The sequence below is a fragment of the Stegodyphus dumicola genome, chromosome 4 (assembly GCF_044657685.1).
Source record: "Stegodyphus dumicola isolate Sdum_Otavi_A_Nest chromosome 4, ASM4465768v1".
Taxonomy (NCBI): domain Eukaryota; kingdom Metazoa; phylum Arthropoda; class Arachnida; order Araneae; family Eresidae; genus Stegodyphus; species Stegodyphus dumicola.
The window spans coordinates 240,277,874-240,299,116 of NC_140771.1; the positions used below are offsets into that span (position 1 = coordinate 240,277,874).

Sequence of the window (21,243 nt, forward strand, 5' to 3'; positions counted from 1 at the left end):
ATTAAAAAGCCTACGACTTGCGCTAAAGCTGCAAAGTAATAAACCAATCATTCATAATAATTTATAATAAGAAAACTTTCCATATACCATCTCCAAGAAACATAAATTCAATTTAAAACCATGAATGAAAAAACGTTTTTGTCAATATTTTAATTAGTATTTTAAACGAGTATTTTCTAGACCTCTTTTGATTTGAAAACATAAAAATCTGTTAAGAAAAATCTTGATTAGAAAAAATACCAGAAATCAAAAGTAAGTTTCTTTTAAATTACTAAGGTTTCTGCTTAAATCTTAAATCATAAACATAAATGTCTTACGTTTAGTTGAATGACAACATATTGCTTTTACACTCATGTCCATAAATTAAGGATAATTCGGAGTCACGCGGAAATTGAACTCTAAAATAAAAATATCCTCTGTAAAATCACTACACACATATTCAAGAATCATATGCAAATTTCAGGAAGTAATCAGATGACACCGATGGTACGTCACAATGACGAGAGTGTAAGAGAATGATATATAAGGAATACAGGCAAAGAGGTAAAATTGTTCGCAGGCGCTTTAGAAGCATTTCAGTGCAATAACTGAATAGTTATGACACAAAGGACGCATTTGGAAGATTTTTTACGTGGTAGAATTATCGGTCGTCTGGAATGTGGCCGTACCCAACTGGAAATATCAGACGAACTTGGAATTGCAGTGTCATCTCCAGGCTTTGGCAACGATTCTAAGATGATGGTCATGTGAGTTGACGTTACAGCACAGATCGCCCCAGAGTTATAATACCGAATGAGGACCGGTATTTGGGAGTTACTGCCAAAAGAAACAGGCGGAGGACAGCCTCAGACCTGTCTCGTCAGCTCTCTTCAGCCACTGGTACGACGATTTCAAGGCAGACCGTGTACAGACGCTTAGGGCAGATTGGTCTATATGCTCGTAGACCTGTCAGATGCGTTCCATTTACTGCAACTCACTGTCGCCTGCGGTTAGCCTGGAGTAGAGAGCATGCATTGTGGACACCGCAACAGTGGGCTTGTGTGATATTTTCCGACGAGTCCAGGTTTAGCTTGCAGTCTGATTCTCGCCGGACTTTCATATGGAGAGCTTCAAGTACCCGTTACCACCAAGAAAACATCATTGAACGACACCGCTACGGTGGTGCAGCAGTGCTCGTTTGGGGTGGAATTATTCTGGGTTCCAGAAATGACCTGCATGTTCAAATTGGAGCCATGGCAAGCCAAATCTATCGGGACGTCATTCTGGAACAACATGTACGTTTGTTTCGGGGCGCCATGGGCGCACAATTTGTGTTTATGGACGACAACGCTCGTCCTCACCGTGCAAACATCGTAAGCGAATGCCTCCAATCGGAGGATATCAACCGTATGGACTGGCCAGCATTCTCACCGGACTTGAATCCAATAGAGCATGTGTGGGACATGCTTGGCCGACGAGTTGCAGCCCGTCAACCTCCTCCTACATGTCTACCGGAACTTCGGAGAGCATTGCCTTTTTGAGTGGTGTAATATCCCCCAAGATCAGATTGATAATTTGATACTCAGCATGCCTAGGCGTTGTACGGACTGTATTGCATCGTCTGGGAGACATACAATGTATTAACAATCATACCAACCATGTAATATGGGAATTTTTGTAAATAGGTTTTTTTTTTAATTTGCTCCAGGGAGGAAAAATCGCTAATATTTTTAATAATATCAAACATATAGCATCTTTTTTTTTGCGCTTTACCTTTTGTTTAATAAATAAGGTTTACAAATAAGTCAAATTTGTTTTGCTTCCAACTCTTCCTTTGCCTGATTTTGCATTATCCTTAATTTATGGACATGAGTGTAAATTGTCGAATTCGGTAATTGCATTAATTTTGCACCAAATACGAAATAAAATTCTCAATTCGAGGTGCTAATTTTCGGTTGCGTTCAAAATCTAGTGGGGATATACATCGAAGTTTTTTCAATATGCGATAAACATACATAAATTCATGCAGATTCTTCATTTAATAACAGAAATGATATACATGCATATACTCGCATTGTGGAAAACGGGCGGCACATGGAGTCACCCAATTTTGAACATAGTTCTCTTCGCGAACGTGTGCACCCCGGAGCCCAAATCTGGAATTTACTTTGTATTAATTATAAGCTTCGTTGAAACAATACAATTTTCATTATCAAGTTCAGCCATTTTAAAGGATTGCGTTGCCACTCAAATAAATGTAAGATATAGGTCTGCCATGCGGGGATAGTTGTTAGCGACGTTGACTGCCGTAACGAAGGTGCAGATTCGAATCCTGGAGAAGACATGGATGCTTGTAAATGTATAGTGTTTGTGCGGCACGGGAGAACTCTGAATATGCGGGGAGCCGATCCTATCAAAAGGGCGGCGGTAGGAGCAGAGGGGTGGAAGAACCTCGGATCCGTCCCCGTCGGGAGGCTTTCTTTCAAAATTGAGAAGGAGGGGGAAAGACTAAGCTAAAATCGGGCAGTATGGTGCCCAAGGCTCTTGCAAACGACAGGCGCCGTGCTGTGATTTCAGATTAGCGACTCCTACAGCAGAACAGTTTTCAGCTCCGGATAGTTCTCGGAGAGGGAATGGCGAGATAAAATTCCCCTCCCAAAAGCGTTCCAGACACGCTCTACAGTGTTGAGGTCAGGAGATGTGCTTGTGGAACCCATGCGGCGAATATCCCCAAAATCCAGGTACTCGTCGATTAGCTGAGCCATATATGAAGAACGTTGTCCTCCATTAACAGGAATCCAGGACAAACTGCGCCCTGAAAAGTCGGAACATGTGGTTCTAAAATCTCCACTGTGTATCTTGCAGCAATCGTTGCAACAGCTTGTTTGTCAAAGACATACAGGGGTGTGCTGTAACAGCCGTGTGTCGACGCGCTGAAAGTGCCAAACAATGATCCTCGTTAACCGTTATGGATCTTGCTGAGACCTTCCTTAGGTTTTCTCGGATATGGATCCAGTGTTCTGAAACTGTTTTTGTAGATGTCACTGTCCATTATACCAAGTTTTGTAGCCACCTGCGCTTATGATTGGCCTGCCTCCAATCTTCGGACTATTCTCCATCTCATTCTGTCATGGAGTACGTTCGTGGCTGCTTATTTTACCTCATACCTTATCAAATTTACTCAACTCTTGTGAAAAACGCGGGGAATGTCATGAAGGAGTACGAGCTCACAAATCGCTATACACCCCTCGTGCGTTTATATCTTCCTCCACAGTCACAGCTATACTCACAGTCAGGCACGATTATACTTAGGTATTAAACTCTGAATTATTTGCATAATTTGTCGATGGCATAATCTGCGCCTTAGGTTCAATACTTTTCGGAAATATAGACATGAAAACTCTTAATTTTGCACTAAAGTGTATATGTATATGTTACGGTGAAACACCGAAATCTGGAGAATGTCGACTTTCACCGGTTGAATGTCAACATTCACATAGTCGCTTGGTGTATATCCGAAATATTTTCCAAATACTCTTATTTCTGACTTACACCGGTGAATGTCGACATTCACCATGTACTAATGGTGAATGTTGAACATATAACAATATTATATTTCCTTCTCCGTAATTCATTCGCGAAAAAACGCGCTTGAGACTCAGAATAAGAACTTAAGAATATAAGAACTTAAAACACACAGTACATTCAAAATGAGAAAGGAAAATAATAGAAGTTATAAACTTACCAAATTATGTGATTCAAATCTTATTTATTGCAACAACTTAAACTATTATGACACTTTGAATTGCACAAGAGGCCCTTGCTTTAACAACTGCATTTATTTGTGGAACACTTCCTTTTGGAATGGCAGCGTGTACATATACTCCTTTCTTTTCGACCTACACAAGAGCATATCTGTGATTGTCGACATACACCGGTGAGAGTCCGAATGTACAAGAATGTAAAGAAATATTCGATCTTTCACCGACGTATTTGGTGAATGTTGACATTCTCCGGTGAAAGTCGACATTCTCCAATTTCGGTCTTTCACGGTAATATATGTTTATATATAACACTTTTTAAGACTTATTTAAACAAATTTCTGATGTCGACTTTACGTGATATTTTTGTACGGCCTATAAAATTATACACAGTTTTTGCGTTACTCCATTTAAACTTATTTCCTCGAATTATTGTAACTAAATTTACCCATCCATCAACGACAGTTAAAAAAAAATGACATAAAAAATTGAAAATTTTTATATTAAATATCCCGATGAATTTTTGCCATACGGGAGTCAAACTTCATCTAAATTTACTTTCTTATAACGTGTATAAAGCTTTCCCATATATAAATAAAGGAACCGGGAAATTGCATTTAAAGTTGCATTTCGTTATTTGTCCAAAATTAGTTAAAAAAAACTGACTTTACAGAAACACGGATATTTTTTTCATGTAAAACACATGTTTCGCAGTATATAACTACGACCAAGGACTGCGAAAATAAAGGTCGCGAAATAATTTTTAAGTCGGGTAAGAGGGTGGGTATGAAAGCTAAATCTGGGGAATTAAATATTTACATTTAATTTCATTTCTTTTTTCGATTTGCATATGCATAGCAAGAACCAAACACGATGTTTGAACGACTGAAGGGAGGGTGAAATAAGCTAATTTTCCCCCAGAAGAGACGGTAATTTTTCACTATCCTATCGCTTGTTCACTTTTAAGTAACTGTTTTGACATTTTTATCACAATTTTATGTATATCCACTACTACTGGCCATTGCTAGTAAAGCAATTTTTCTGTACCAATTTCATTTTCACTATTTAATACATGTAACAAATTTTTGTAAACTTTTAATTTTTTTTAAAAAAATAATAATATTTTAACGAATTTGTAATTTGGAATTTAAACTTTAAATTGTAATTCTCTTAACTGACTTTTAAATAATAGAATTGTAATAGGAGTATTCCCCCATTAATTATAATTATATATATTTATACCAAACATGTATACATGTGTATGCTTGGTACTGACAATTGCAATAAAAAAAGAGAGGTGCACAACTAGATATTATAGCACCCCATTTCAATATTCAAGCAAATTTTCAACGCTCTTCGGCAAACGGCTTTAGAGTTATGAGAGATACTTACGTACGCACGTACGGACGTCACGGTAAAAGTCTCCTTTGAATCCATTTTTAATTCATATTACAATCCGTTTTGGAAAAAAGAGTCCTTTATTCTATCCATACCTACAGACGTCAAGCAAAGAAATAGTCCAAATGAATTCGGGAACGGTCAAAATGGATATTTCCGTTATAATATGGTATCTAAAATGCTTCACGATTACATTACTTCCTTCGGAAAAGGAAGTAAAAATACATTTCATTAATGATACATCTAATTAAAAACACTGAATGTAGCTGGATTAAATAAAATAATTACAATTTTTTTCTTTTTTATGATATCTATTAGAAGCGACTGGTTTAGTAAATAATGGCTAAATATCTTCTTAAAATATATTAAATTGCAAACTACATAAATAAATTAAAGTATAAAAATAATGGTAATGATAAATGGTGAGGATGGTAAAAGGTTATTAATGATAATATAAAACATACTAAATTCGTGAGAACTTAATACGTAAAAAATTTAGCCACTTTAGCAAAGAAATTTAAAATATATATATATAGAGAGAGAGAGAGAGCAAAGTATGCAACAGAAATAAAACGATAAATATATGTTCTTTACTCCCTATACACGTACCAGCGGTTCCAAACTCAGAAACTGGACAGCGCGACACTTCCAAGATCCAGCAGTTTGTTATAACGGGCACGACCAAAATAAATCAGAAAATCAAGTGTCGAACTTTCCGCGCTATTTCGAGCGTGAGAGAACATCTGCGGTCGTCTCGTGGCGGCGACCAATGGAGTGAAGAAGAGACCGGGATCCATCATTACCGCCCCAAATGGACCGGAACACTCTTATTATTGGATAGAGTTGTTAGAGAACACTCGGACTTCGCAGTAGGAAACTGGAATCTCGGGTATATTCTCGGTGATTGAAGAGGTTGTAGAATTTCGCAGCATTGCGTATTGCATATTGAGAAAAGGCAGGGACTGCTTGCTCCGTTCGTTTGCACCACTAACAGAATCGCCGTGACTTTTTTTTTTTAATAAGGCACGTACATAAATAAATAGGAAAAAAAAAAAAAAAAGAGGATTTGTTAAGGTTTATTTATGTTCTCACTGAGCATCGGAGGTTACCAATCTGTTCTCGGACTAACACCTGTTAACCCCCATTTTTTTTGTCTTTTTAACTTTATTAGTAAGCATAGTTTTCTTCGCATTTACGACACATAAAATTTTACAGTTAAATCATAAAATATTTAAAAACAGCGCACCTTTAGAGCTTCCCGATAGAGTATTAAGTGCTGCTATGTAACAGAATTTTATTCTCATATTCGCTCCATTACATCTTTAAAAAAATCTGATACGGACACTACATGGCTTCCTTGTACGAAATGTTAAATTATACGCATTTTTTTGCGGAGTTTCATATAAAACTTATTTCTTCGAGATATAGTTCTCATTCAATTAATTCAGTTCTCACTTCGCGGCAAGGCAAAAATACACAAGAACTCAAAATATCTTCATTAAAAATTGAAAGAGATAAAAAAACATAAAACACCAAATACAGTTCAATTAATTAAAAAAAAAAAAAAAAAAAAAAAAAACAGATTTTACAATTAAAATTACATTTCAACGCAAAAACAAGCAATTCGGTCAACAGGCAAGAAGGAATATTTTTCAGTGCACAAAACTAAAATTTTCGTTTTGGTCCCACTTCGCAAAAAGACACTGAAGGTGCAGAAAGACTTAATTCACTATTGTGCTAAGTTTCAAATGTATGCAAATATAGCTGCTATGCTTTAAAAAAAAAAAAAAAAAAAATCCTAGCCGCATTTAAACAACTTTTAAATTTTTAATAATTCCGCAACTATTACATGTAGATTAACTAAAAGCATAAAAACCTCAACCGGAAGATAAGAGCAACATAATTCAATCATTTTTAAAGCAAAAAAATTTAAAGCAAATTTACTAACACGTAAGAATAAAAAACTGAGCTCACTGAACCGAATAACAGAGCCGGCATATATATATATATATATATATATATATATATACTTTTGGTGCGCCGATTGCAGCAAAAAGGGAGATGCACAACTACATGTTATAGCAATCCTGTATACAAGATTTCAACTTTCTGAGGCTACTCGATTTTCAGTTATGGAAGATACATACATTATGAGGACTTGTATTCCTCTTTACTTGCTTTGGAAACATGAACTGTCTTGGCTCGGAACAGGGAGCTTACTGAAGCTATGTTCAATAAATTGTGAAGTAGACAATATACACAGGAAGGGTATACGAAACCCTTTATATTTTCTATCTTTACAGAGATTTCCGGACTTCGGAATACAGAGACCAACCACTTGTGGTCTGAACGTAAGAATATAAAAATATTAACTAAATTCTAACTAAACCTCGGCAAAATCACTTGAATTATCTCAGGATCCGGACGGTTTCCATACAAAAGTTTGAAGACGTGAATTTTTCTTAAAATAAAGCTTGAGAGATTTTCGATTCTTTGCTGATATATGCTGAAAAGTTCCGTTTCTAATTTCGCACGATCCCTTACGACAGGGAAGGCTTTTACTAGGGCAGTCTTGAAATTCTCGTAAGTATAGGTGGGACTTCCTGCTTGACCCAAGAGACTTCTGCCTATACATTTGAACCAGTTAAGCGCTTGGCCCCTCAAAGCGCTGGTAGCTAAGGTAACTTTTTGAAACTCGTGCACGGGGTAGAGCATGAAGTTGTCATCCAATTTTTCCAAAAAACTGGTTACCGGTGAGTTTTCATTAAATGTTGCTTCTGGTTTCATCGAAGCGCGCATGGTCTGGACGATGTAACCAAATCCTTCCAGGGCGGCAGCTGGCATTTCTGGATTCTGAGCCGCTTCTGCAGGCAGCACAGGTTCTTCTTGAAACTCGGCCATGGTTATTCTTCTTCGTTGGGCGCCACTATCAAGTTCAATATTCCATCTTACTTTCTTTGGGAACATGCAAGGACCTGACTCGGAACACGGAGCTTACTAAAGCTATGTTCAATAAATGTGGGAAGTAGACAAGATACACAGGAAGGGTATACGAAACCCTTTATTTTTCTCTCTTTACAGAGATTTCCGGAACTTCAGAATACAGAGACCAACCACTTGTGGTCTGAACGTAAGAATATAAAACTACTAACTAAAACTAACTTTGGATTAATATACAAGTGCCTAACTTTAAGATTGGCCGTTATTTAACAAAATCCGTATGTAGTACAGAGAGCTGCTAAAACTACGATACGTTTAAAATTATCATGAGGACTAAACCTCTGGCATTGAAGGCAACCAGCAACCGAGTAAAACTACTATGGCAAGAGGCCTGCTTCTAATAACTCCTTCCTCTCTCTTGCTTGGCAAAAAGCCACAACTTAAGTACTTGGCGTTAGCAAGACAAATTTGCATAAATAAGTTAAAGCTTTTAATTCTGGCCGGAAGTAGAAAATAAGAAGTGATAGTAAAGATTTTAAACAAAATAAACGTTAGTAAAACTTAGGATCCTTACAACATATGTACGTACGTACAGACGCTACGAAAAAATGCGTTCTGAATCAATTTTAAATCAGTTCTATGATTCGTTTCGAGAAAAAGAGTCTTTAATTCTGTCCTCACGGAAAAACATCGTTAAATTGCATTCCATAGTGATCAAAATGGATATTTTGGTAGAAATATGATACCCGAAAACTTTCTCGATTACAGTACTTCCTTTACTCCGTACAAGGCTGAACATACATTATGCTGAAACAAAAATGTATTATATCATGCCTTCTAAAAAAGAAGGAATACACGATGTATTACTTATTTTAAAATGATTGCACTGAAAACACGTAGAAACGTTCCTAGTGATAGGAATAACACAACCGAACAGACAGCAGCGAACAACAGCTCAGGGTTTCTAGAACTACCACAGTGCATTGAAAGGGGGAAAAAAAAGGACAGTTCTATATCTTCCATTCTACTGGGCCGACTGACGAAATTCAAATTGCATTTTTCATGTCTCAAAAGAGCGACTTAGGATATATATTAGATTTTTATATTCTAACATAGGTATTTTGACACAAAATCGGACTTTTTCTAAAATGACATGCCCATTTTGTTCAATATTTCGATTCTACGACTCAAATTATACATAAATATTAAATTGTGTAAAATCTGGTGCGAAATTTAAGAAGAAATTTAAAAATTTATCTTCGTATTGTTTTCAGTTTTCGCCAAGAATAATTTACTTGGCAAACTTGGTAATTTATAGCAACTTATTTTCTTTTTCTTTTCATTTTATATTCCAAATTTTTATTCCAAATTTTATAAAATTAGGAATAAAAAACTCTAATTTTTTGCAGGTGTGCCTAGAAATACATCTACTTTAAGATGATGTTAAAAATTTTATAAGTCATAATACAATTTTGTATTCGAAAAATTTATAAAAATAGTTAGAAATACAAATTTTAAAAATAAATCATAAGAAAATGCGTGAATTCTGTTGGGATTTAGCCTAAATTTCCAATTCTGGCAGAAGGTATCCAGTAAGTTTAATAATAATAAAAAAGAGAGGTTAATAAATATATATCAAATTCATTTAACATTGAGGAGTTAAAATTTTGTAAGCTAATTTATTAAAAACTACTCGTGCGATTTTTACAAAACTTAGCAGTTTGGCATCATTTGAGTCGTAGAATCGAAATATGGAAAACATTGGCATACCATTTCAGAAAAAGTCCGATTTTGTGTCAAAATACCTATATTAGAACAAAGCTATATACACTGACTACCAATAAGTATTTGGACACCTATGCAAATGACGATTCTGCTGTCCTACGTCACGGACTCCGCCGGTATACATCGTGTAGGAAACAGCATCGGCTTTAATCGCATGCAAGATGCTTCGCAGTTCGGAGCTCTCTGATTTCGAGAAAGGTATAATTATCGGGTATCACAAATGCGGCCGATCCTTAAGAGACATATCTAGCGATCTGAAGTACCCAAAATGGACAGTGGTCTATGTGATTAAGAAGTGGAAGGTAAGCAGTGATTGTCGGAATGTGCCCCGAGTCGGCAGACCAACGAAACTGGGAGATAGAGACCGTCGAGTGCTGCCCAGAGAAATTCGGAAGAACCGCACCCAACCGATGGCCCTCATCCGCGAGGAGTTTCGACAGGCATCCGGGAGTATTGTTTCAATGAATACCATCCGTAAGGGAGCACATCTGCTTGATTTTCATGGTCCTGCTACTGCCCATAAGCGTTTTATCACAAAGTCCAACCGCGCTGCTCGGTTAATGTGGTGCAAAGCACATCGAAATTGGACTGTAGATCAGTCGAAACCGGTTCTTTGGAGTGACGAATCAAGGTTCACCCCTTTACCGTTCGGATGGCAGGGTCTGGGTCTGGCTCTACCTGGAGAACGTCTCCTGCCAGAATGCATTGTGCCAACAGTTAAGTTCGCCTGAGGTGGAATTATGGTCTGGGGGTGTTTCTCCTGGTATGGGCTGGGACCCTTGGTCCCCATTCATGGTAAGCTCAACTCCGATGCCTACTGCACTATTTTGGATGACAATGTGCTTCCTACGTTGTGGCAGTTTTACGGGTTGGACCCCTGTTACTTTCAGGACGACAATGCCAGTTGCCATGTTTCGACGTTAACCAAGGCTTGGTATGGTGCAAATGGAGTTCATCGAATGGACTGGCCTGCCCAGAGTCCGGACCTGAACCCTATCGAGAACCCCTGGGGCGAGTTGCATTGCCGAATTCAGGGGTGCACTACCCGTGCAAAATCGGTTAAGGAACTTCTGTGTCTTCTCCAAGCCGAGTGAAAGAAAATACCACTAGCTGTCATACAAAGACTTGTGGAAAGTATGCCCCGGAGGGTCCACGCTGTAATTACCTCTCGTGGAGGTTCTACCAACTATTGATTTTGAATAAAGTCAGTTTTTCTTTTCTATCACAGGTGTCCAAATGCTTACTGGTATTCAGTGTATAAATCTAACATACTTTCTTAAGTCACGCTTTCGAGACATGAAAAACGTAAGTTGAATTTCGTCAATCAGCCCAGTAGAACGAGAGATATAGAACTGCACCCTTTTTTCTTTTTGCGGAGTGTAAATTACATTACTTTTTGTAGTAAAATTTTTGGGCAAAAAATGTTCAAAAATGAATGTAAAATTGTGCCTCTTTTAGTACATGATGATACATACACATTTTACCATTATTTATATGGTTTAAAATTTAACAAGTTTCAGAATTCCTGGAATAGACAGGCGTAAATTTCGTTTACATCCGAATTATATTGCGAAACAGTTAAGGCGTCATCGACTAGACTGTGACCCATGACGTTCCCTTAAAAACCGATACTCCACTTAATAGCTTATGTTCATAGAGTAATCTAAGATCAGATCTAATATCTATCACAAGAGTATCAAGAACGCAATGTTGTACGTTTTCATAAGTGATTACACATTTTATACATGCTTAACATTTTCCAGATGCCTTCAGCTACTGCTACATTTTATCGCAATTCCTTTTTTTTTTTTTTTTCTTCAGACGCAATCCTTAAATTCTCAACTGAACAGAATAATAAAATTTAATTTTTTTGGGGTGGAGGAGAAGAATGGCATGCGAGCAGTATGTGAAGCATTTCAAATTGCATGCAGAATCAAACAAATTATTAAAACATTTGAAATGCATCTATTTTCTTAATGTAAAATCTTTAAAAGGAAAGCTTCATAGAAAGCTTCAGTCATTCTCTAGTTTTATTCGAACAATTCTACGCACGTTTTCACCGACTGAAGCAAAAAATTTAAAGAAAAGAACGTTCGAGGAAAATCAACGTAATACAGCTGTATGAACTGGTATTCCTCTGTTGGATTTTTCTTTAATACCGTTGTAGCTGCCATAATGCACATTTATTTAATTAATTGCTATAGAAATAACATTTCATAGTTTAGAACGAGTTAAAAACGGGCAAAGCAGAAAATTCACATTGATTACGTTTTCACGTTGTGCAGTCTATTAAGTTTTTCTAAGCAAAAAACGGGAAGTGCACTTGCCGGGACTCGAACTTCGGACATTTAACTACTAGCCAAATGTGCTTCCAATTACACCACAAAACCACGCGGTAAAGAGGAAAGAACTACAGGGTGGTCAAAGATATTCTTCCCCTGTATATAAATCACTAGCCGCCTATCCACTCATCCCAATCGAAATTAAATTTCGAGAATTGATTATCAGATTTTTTTTTATTTGAAAATATACAGACTCCCCGGGGTTTACAGAAGTAAGTTAACTAAAACATTAAAAGTTACATGCATAAACAAAATAAACAAAAGCAGAGAACAGCAGTCTGGACTTCGCGAAAACAGATACGTTCACTGGCCAAGTCACTCCGAACATTTTCAAATCGTTCTGTAAGCATAATCTAGGGCCATCAAATGTAGGGCACGAGAAAATCAAATGTTCCACATCCTGAGGAACTCTTTTTGAACATTCACATAAATTGTTTGATCGTAGATTAAAACGAAACAGATAACTTGCAAATTTACCGTGACCAGATAAAAACTGAGACACTTTAAAATTTAACGAGAGGAAAGACTCGGAATTCAGTCTATGGTAAATAGAAAGAAGGAACTTTTTGGTGACTTCAGCATTACAAGATGAAATGTATTCCTCATTCCACATAGCTAAAAGCTTTTTATAATGAAAGGACTTCCAATAACTCTTCGGAATGCTAATGTTGATATCAATGGGTAAATTTCAGGCATCTTTAGCAAAGAAATGAGCTTTTTCGGTTCCACAGAAACCGTGATAAGCACGTACATAAGCAAAGAGGATATTAACTCCTCTATTTCTAAGCTAACTGACAGTTAATAGAGTTTCGGTAACTAATTTGTCGCAGGTGGTAATACTGTTTGAAAATGAAATATTGTTATTTGAAGACACACGCTCGAGTTTGTGATGATTTAAAGCAATACAGCTCTCGCGGTTACGGTTCCAAGGAAAAAACTTGAAATTTTCGAAAGGCAACACTCACTGTTTTCCTGGGCACATTAAAAAACAGTAAATGGCTTTGGAACGAGACACATCTGATAAAAATTGCTGGTGTAAAACATTTGCAAAGAAGGGCATTGTAAAAGTCATGACACAAGAGAAGAGAAGGGGAAAAAAAAAAAACGTTTATTGGAATTTACAAGTTTCCAACATGTACAACATTTCAAGACAAGGCCATCCCCGTAACTTTGCACTTTCGTGGCCACCGCTATCTCCCGACCTCGCTCCGATAGATATCTGGTTCTGGGATTATCTGAAATCTAAGGCGTACATATCAAATCCACGGGATTTGTCAAAATTGAAAGATGCCATAAAACGTGAAATTACATAGATTCTCCTGCGATGTTACATTCGTCATTGTTGTCAATAATCTCCTGCATGCAGCGCATTTTTGTCTGCTAAAGTGAGCATGTTAAAAACTTATAATTCCAATAAAAGTTTTTTTTACATCTTCTTTCTTGTGTTGTCACTGGTCCTTTCGTCTTCTTTGCAAATATTTTACGCTGGCAATTTTCATCATATGTGTATCGTTCCAAGGCCATTTCTAGTTTTTCAATGCTCTGATCAATTCACAAAGGAAAAAAAATGGATGTTGCTATTCGAAAATTTCGAAATTTTTTCACTCTAGCCATAACCATATGAATACTCTAGCCATATGAAGAATGAAGGGAACATAACGGAAGTTACAGGAAGAGAAGAAGAAGCTGCATAGATGAAGATACTCCATAGTATAAGGATAACTAATGATTTAAGATATAAGGAGTAGTATTCAAGATGATATAGCTAATGAAGGACTAATTAATCGTTTATGGAAAAGCAGAAGAAGGAGGCTTCAAAGGAAAAAGATTTTATAGGGGAAAGGTATAAAATTACAAATAAAGGTTTCAAAGGAAAGGCAGAAGAAGGCGGCTTCAAAGGAAAAAGATTTAAAGGGAAAAGGTTTAAAATTACAAATAAAGGTTTTAAAAAGAAAAAGGAAATTTTTCTGTAGAAGATGGAAAAGAATATTTTAACAAGTAATTCATTAAGATGGATTTCTTATTCGCTATATTATGTAAAAAGAAAAAGGATATATAGGAAGAAAATACATGTAAAATGGAGGAAAGAAATTAAGATAGAAGAAAGGAAGATTTAACGAAGATTACATGAAAGGAAGATTAAAGGAAAGAGAAGAACGAAGAAAAGAAGAAGAACGAAAGAGAAGAACTTCTTGAAGAAGAACGAGGGAATAAGTTTCAAACGTTTTTTACTAAGGACAAATTTCAACATTTTATAAAGAATTACTTACAAAGAAAGATACACTTCAGGAAGGACTCTAAAGTACTACTTTAAGATTTTTTTTTTTTTTTTTTTTTTTTTATATGGCACTATATGGCACACTACACTGGTGTGCAAAAATTAAGGACGAGACGGTTTTTTCAATATAACTTTGTACAAAAGCTTTCCAAATCAACACATTTAATACCGTAAGATCCCCAATACGTAAGGACATTAGTAATGAAAGCAACACTTACTAAAAGAGAAATCAGAGGGATAAAAAGAAGCTTTATTGAAAAAGTAGCATGGAGCGCAATGCGATTGAAGGCCGAAACATCCATGTGATGGGTGTCCAGCAAGAAACATCCGGTCTTTAATAGGGGATGTGATCTCCCCTGACTGCTAGGCAGGTTTCACAGCGTCTGCCCATGCTGAGAATGAGGGTGTCAATGAGTTGTTGAGGTATTGCTGCCCATACGTCTTGCAGCGCCAATCGAAGCTCCGGAATCGTTACTGGTGGTAAGGTACGAGCTGATAAACGTCTGCCTAGAAAACCCCATATATGCTCGGTGGGATTGAGATCCGGAAATCGTGCCGGCCAATCCATACGTTCAATATCTTCACTCTCTAAGAGCTGTTCGGCAGCTACTGTGCGATGACATGGTGCATTGTCGTCCATGAAAAGGAACTGCGGACCCACAGCGCCTCTAAAGACGCACATATGGAAGAAGAATCTCGTTACAATAACGGGTCCCGTTGACTGAACCTGCGTCGAAGATGTGAAGGTCTGTACGACTACCAAGCATAATGCATCCCCAAACGAGAACACCACCGCCACCTCCATACCTGTCCCTTTCAATGATGTTCGAGGGATGATTGCGGCTTCCCCGCTCTCTCCAGATGAGTATGCGATGAGAATCGCTACTCAGACTGAATCTGCTCTCATCTGTAAAGAGTACTCGTCCCCATTCATTGTCTCTCCAATTCCGGTGTTCCCGGCACCACAGATAACGCTTTCCCGATGGGCAGGCGTTAGAGGTACACACAGTACAGGGCGTCGTGCAAACAGACCACCACCGTGCAGTCTTCTGGCCACGGTAAAACGCGATATCGGTCGTCCAGTCGCCTGTGTCGTGTGTCTAGCGATTTCTCCCGCTGTCTGCCGCCTGTTTCTTCTGGCCTTTAAGGCAATATACCGGTCATCTGCGGGTGTGGTTCCTCGTGGACGACCACTACTAAACCCCCCGATAGCTGTTCCTGTAGTTTGAAATTGTCTCCAAAGTCGTGAAACGATGCTGTGAGCAATTCCGAACTCTGCAGCCACACTTGTCACACTGCGGCCTTCCTCCAACTTCCCAATGATTCGACCTCGGGTAAAAGCATCCAGATGTCGTCTAACAGATTGATTATTCGCCATTTCTCGCTGAGGCAGCAACTCGGTGTGATTTTAACTGCTATACGGCGTGCAATCTCTTTGCCAGAAATACTGATCTTACACCGACAACATGCTTTATACTACTCAGACACTCCCCCATTACGTCTACCTGCATATCTGCGCATGTGCAACCGTACATCACCTTACTTAATCTCCTGATTGGTCTTTCTGTCCTCTCTGCCTCTTCGTTCAGCTGATATGCTAATTTTTCGACTTCGTCCTTAATTTTTGCACACCAGTGTATATGGCAATGTAAAAACCTTTGATTTATTAATAAATATTAGATAAGGGCAGAACCTATTAACCGTAATAGTAGAGGGATGGTGCCCACGTCCTCCGTTACTACTACTACTACTCTAGCCATAACCGTGAGAGCTCTTTCGTTTTCAATTATCACAATCTCGAGCTGAAACATGCCTTCAAACAACATCTGAAATATCATTTCGATTGGTTGAGCGGATACGGCGCTAAGGTTTCATATATCCGGGAAGTTCTGTTATGACCAACCTGTATACACGCGCATGAACACTCACACACATATATGTGTGTCATCATTGAAGCAGTAACAATTAATAAAGAATAAAGAATAGTAGAGAATAATAGACGTAGACGTAGAGAATAAAGACGTACGATAATAAAGAATAGAGAGATAGAGAACAGGGAATAGTCATCATTGAAGCAATATGAATTAATAAAGAAAAGAAACGAATCTGTGATTTAGTAGCAGATTGAACATGATAATAAATCAAATGTCCGAACGAAAATTAAATAAAAATTCTGTTCCAAAAATTTGAAGATCTAACTTTCTATCTCCGTGTAGAGGTTACCAAACAAAGTAAACGCAAATAAAGAAACATTCAAAAATGGAATCGTTAAAAGAAATCTAGAAATTAATTTTAAAAATATATAGAACTTGAGACATAACAAAACAAATTGTAAAATAGTTTTGCTCAATTTTTTTAAATTGATCTCTTTCATTTAAAGCCTCGAAGCAGAACTTGTCAAGGGAAAAGTGTTTTGAAGTTTAAACCAAGTTGATTTATGAGTTTCGAATACATGTTTCATTCCTCTGAACTATTTCAGACTTAAAACCTCTTTTCGTTATTAAACCATAATTTTAGAAAGAAATTGCTAATTTCTACCTTTGCCTTTGGTTATATATATTACGACTGTGAACGACTTATTTTTTTTTAAATATGAAAAGCAAAATTGATTCCTTTATTCTCGTTTTGCAGTTTTTCCTATTTCATCTTGTGTAATTAGTTTGTTTTGCCTATTTTTATGTTTTCGTATTATTTTAAGCATTTGTATTTAATTTTTAGATGTTTATTTTTGTATTTTTGTTTACTTTTGAGTACGAATGCATGTAAGGCAAAAGATCTGAGCATTTGAGACTAATTAAAAATTTGTTTTCAAAATTATTGTTGATTTTTCCCGTTAAATCCTATGTGATATAATTGACTTCGAATCTAAAATTTCTGAAGAACACAAAAACCTTGTCTAAAACTTAAAGGTTTATTGAACTGGAACTTCAAAAATGATGAAAAACTTAACATCATAAACGAAAACTTAATATCTTAGGTGAAAACATTCAAAATGCTTTAAAGTGTCAGCTATTCCCGCACGGTGAAGAACACTTTCTTTAAAAAGACAAAATCCATCTGGCTCTTTTGGCATATATCTCCATTTTAGTTTCGCTGGATTCAGACTTCAGCTCCTACGTGTTTTGGACTTAAACGGCCGGACTGGAACTGGAACAAGACCGGAACAGGACTGGAACCGGAACAAGACGGGAACCGGAACCTATCATCCCCTGGCTTCTTTCCCGGGCAGGTCTACTCTGGCTCGAACTGTAAATGAACTGCACCGCTACCAAGGAAAGCACCTCCTTTTACTGGCGGCGGTTACCGTTACTCCAGGCGATTATGCAAAATATTTAACAATTATGGTTTAGTAATGAAAAGCCGTTTTAAGACTCAAATGCTTCAGAGGAACGGAACATGTATTCGGAACTCATTAATCAACTTGGATTAAAGCTTCAAAACACTTTTCCCTTGAGAAGTTCTGTTTTGAGGCGCTAAACGGAGGATATTAATAAAAAAATTTGAGCAAAATTATTTTACCATTTTTTTGTGTGTGTCTCATGTTCTATATATCTTTTTAAAATTTTAATTTTTAATTTTCTTTTAATGATTCCATTTATTAATGTTTCCTTTATTTGCGTTTACTCAGTTTAGTAACCTTTACCCGGAGAGAGAAAGTTAGACCTTCAAATTTTTGGAACAGAATTTTTATTTAATTTTCGTTCGTACCTTTACTTTTGAATTTAATTATTGTTTCAAATAGGTTTTCAGTTTTTAGCTGTTTAAAGCTCAGATTTAACCTTTTTATATTTATAGAAATCTCTAAGTACAGTGTTTCGTTTTCTTGATAGTAAAAGTTTAGTTTAGCATAATCGGGGACCTCCCAATTTTTTAGTTTGTTTAAATGACTATGAGTTTTACTCTTTATTTCTACTTGATTTTGAATTTCAGATTAGCATATATTGATTTTAGATCAATTTATTTTTTTGAATTTCAATGTACATAATGTAAAGTTCTATGGTTTTTTAATTGTCAGTTTGGCACTATGTAATGTTTATTCTTTTTTCTAAAGTGTTTGGAAATGTGTACGGAGAATTCTGGTACATCTGAGATTCGAGTTTTGGGTTTTATATGAATTTTAAAGTCTTTAATAAAAACTTGATGAAGCCATTTTACGGTTTTTGATCTCAAATCGACCAGGAGAACGAAACACATTTTCGACACATATTAATCGACTTTTATGAAGCTTTAATTCATTTTCCTCTGATGAGTTCTAAATTGAAGTTTCAATGAAAGGAGTATAGTGTTGCGTGGCCCCAACTTGTCAGCAACTATGGTAGTGACTGCTATGAACTGTAAATTACACAAACTCGTAAGAAGGGTTTAAATCCCTTTTTATTCCACTTTAGAAATAACAGCTGCGTTCACTTGACGCTCACAAACTACGCCGACCCGGCGGTTTAACAAAACAGAAATGTGAAACTAAAAATAAATGACAGGATGAATAAACAACTAGATCACTACCTACGAGGCTCTAAAATCGTAACTAACTTAACCGCGTTCTAAAATACAGCTGAGATTCAGCAAGCTTACTGATTAAGCAGTTGAAATATTCAGTGAACTGCCGAGATAGGCACACAGGCCGAAACGCGCGGTTCTTAAATTTCTACCTAGCAACCTTCACGTTAGCGATTCAAGAAGCACACGTACAATCTCGTTTCCCTTCTATTTAAACTCAACTTACTTCTGCTAAAATTTGAATATACTGCGCGTTCTACTGCAATTTACATACTCTGGCAATGGCAATTCTAGGGGAAAGTAAAGGCTTGACAAGAAAGATAGCTTAAACTTAAGGGGACTCGTACACCTTAAAACCCATAAGATCTTTGAATATGTGACTGTTGCAAGAATAGGGATAACTTATTTATTTTAAAAGCAATTACTTCCAACTTTTGACAGCTGACTACATAATATAGCTGCTTTCTGAAATAGCAATCAGAAAGTTTGTGTTGCCACAAATATTTTTATAATTTATATATTTTTTTGACAAAGTTTTTCGTCATGTTTTCACCTTACGCGCACAGTTTAAAACACTATGTTGCATAATTTAATTCCATATTTAATATATAGCTTTTATAACATTTCGAAATTACTGTGAACCAAAAATTCTAAGAATTTCATGTTAAATTTTTATTTTATTTGGAGTCGAGTTTATAAAATGTATTTTATTAAAAATCTGTAATGTTTTCGTCCATAAAATTTTTTAATATTAAAACATTCATCAGATTTTTGTTCAATTGAAAAATAGGGCTCATACAAAGAATTACATCCAATTTCAAGTATGTACCATTAGCCATTTTTTAAATATCGTGCGCGCAAGAAGGAAACGTGTCAAAATATTTTGTTACAAAGCGGATTAAATTACAAAAATATTTGTGGCAACACAAACTTTCTGGTTACTAGTTTCCAAAGTAGGTATATTATGTAGTCAGCTGTGAAAAGTTGGAAATAATTGCTTTCAAAATAAATAAAATATTCCAATTCTTGCAACAGTCACATATTCGAAGGGTATTAAGGGGTTTAAGGTGTATGAGCCCCCTTAAAATAAATGTTAGTTAAAATAAATATAAACTCTAGAGGACATTAAGTTTTATTTATAATTTTGTATATTTTCCCTTTCGCATTTTTTTCGAGATTGTTCCACTATGAATTCTCTCTTTAATTGGATTAGTTTTGAATTGTCTTAAACCTCTTATACACGGTTGGAATTATATTATAGAGGAATTGCTTTGCTTTCGTTACAATTTAGAAATTTAAATTCTAAACAAATACGTATAAAAGTAAAAAAGTAGAAAAGCAAATTTAAATTCTAAAAAAAGGAAAAAAGCCAAAACAATTTAAAATAATTTAAATATATGCAAACATGTAAAAGATTTAATTCTCGAACTAATCTACAATATCATTTAAATTCAGAAGCATAAGCAAATCAAGTGCAAAATCTATCCATGAAAATAAATCTACTAATTTAATAAATTAAAATTAAATTAAACAATTTTTTTTTAAAAAAAATGCATATGTAAATGATCGTAGAGTAGGCAGGAGACAGATTTATCAAGGGGAAGTTGCCTCCAAACCTAACTCTCCAATCATTCAATTCGTGTTTCGTCATTCATGCAGGCAAGGGTAAAAGTCAAAACCAAAAGTAATTCCAATAAAGTGGTATCCTTAGAAATTTACATTTAAGTATTAACATTTAAGAATTAAAGTTCAAGAAGGAAAATACTAATTAAGTCTTTTGAGAAACAAGCAAGTAAAGTCAAGAATTAAACTTTTTCTTAAAAACTTAAATTTTTTAAAAATTAATTTTTTATAAAATAATAAAAAAATCTAGAAACCAATGTATTTTAGAAGTCCTTGTCTACAGAAACTTCCCCTACACGAATATGCATATCAATAAAAAGAAACTATAAAAGAACTATACATAATCCATATAAACCAATAAGAAATAAAAAACAAAAAGAAACAAAAAGAACTAATTCACAATTTTTAAAATAAATATATATTTAAAAATATAATTTCATATTTAGAAAATACTTAGATACTACATAAAAATTAAAAAAAAAATACTTAAAGCAAGTAAATAGTAAGTTTTAATTCTAACTTACCTACTATATGAGTGTTGGGGTGCAAAAGTGTTGTGAAAGAGAAGTAAGTGTGTTCTTCAAATTATATAGATGGCGCTTATGTAGGTTGTATTTAAATTTAATTTTTTTTAATTAAA

The 21,243-nt window shown here is 35.8% G+C and overlaps 1 protein-coding gene across 4 annotated transcripts in view; it reads right to left on the bottom strand.

The window, feature by feature from the left end:
- Positions 1-21,243, bottom strand: part of LOC118190793 (sucrase-isomaltase, intestinal-like) — a 178,086-nt gene that overhangs the window by 95,304 nt on the left and 61,539 nt on the right. The window contains exon 1 of one of the 4 annotated variants that reach the window (XM_085816126.1): positions 5,748-5,897. The exons of the other annotated variants lie outside the window; for them this stretch is intronic. The gene's annotated coding sequence lies outside the window, so the exon portion shown is untranslated. Of the gene's footprint in view, positions 1-5,747; positions 5,898-21,243 lie in introns of those variants that run through there. 4 annotated transcript variants of the gene reach the window in all.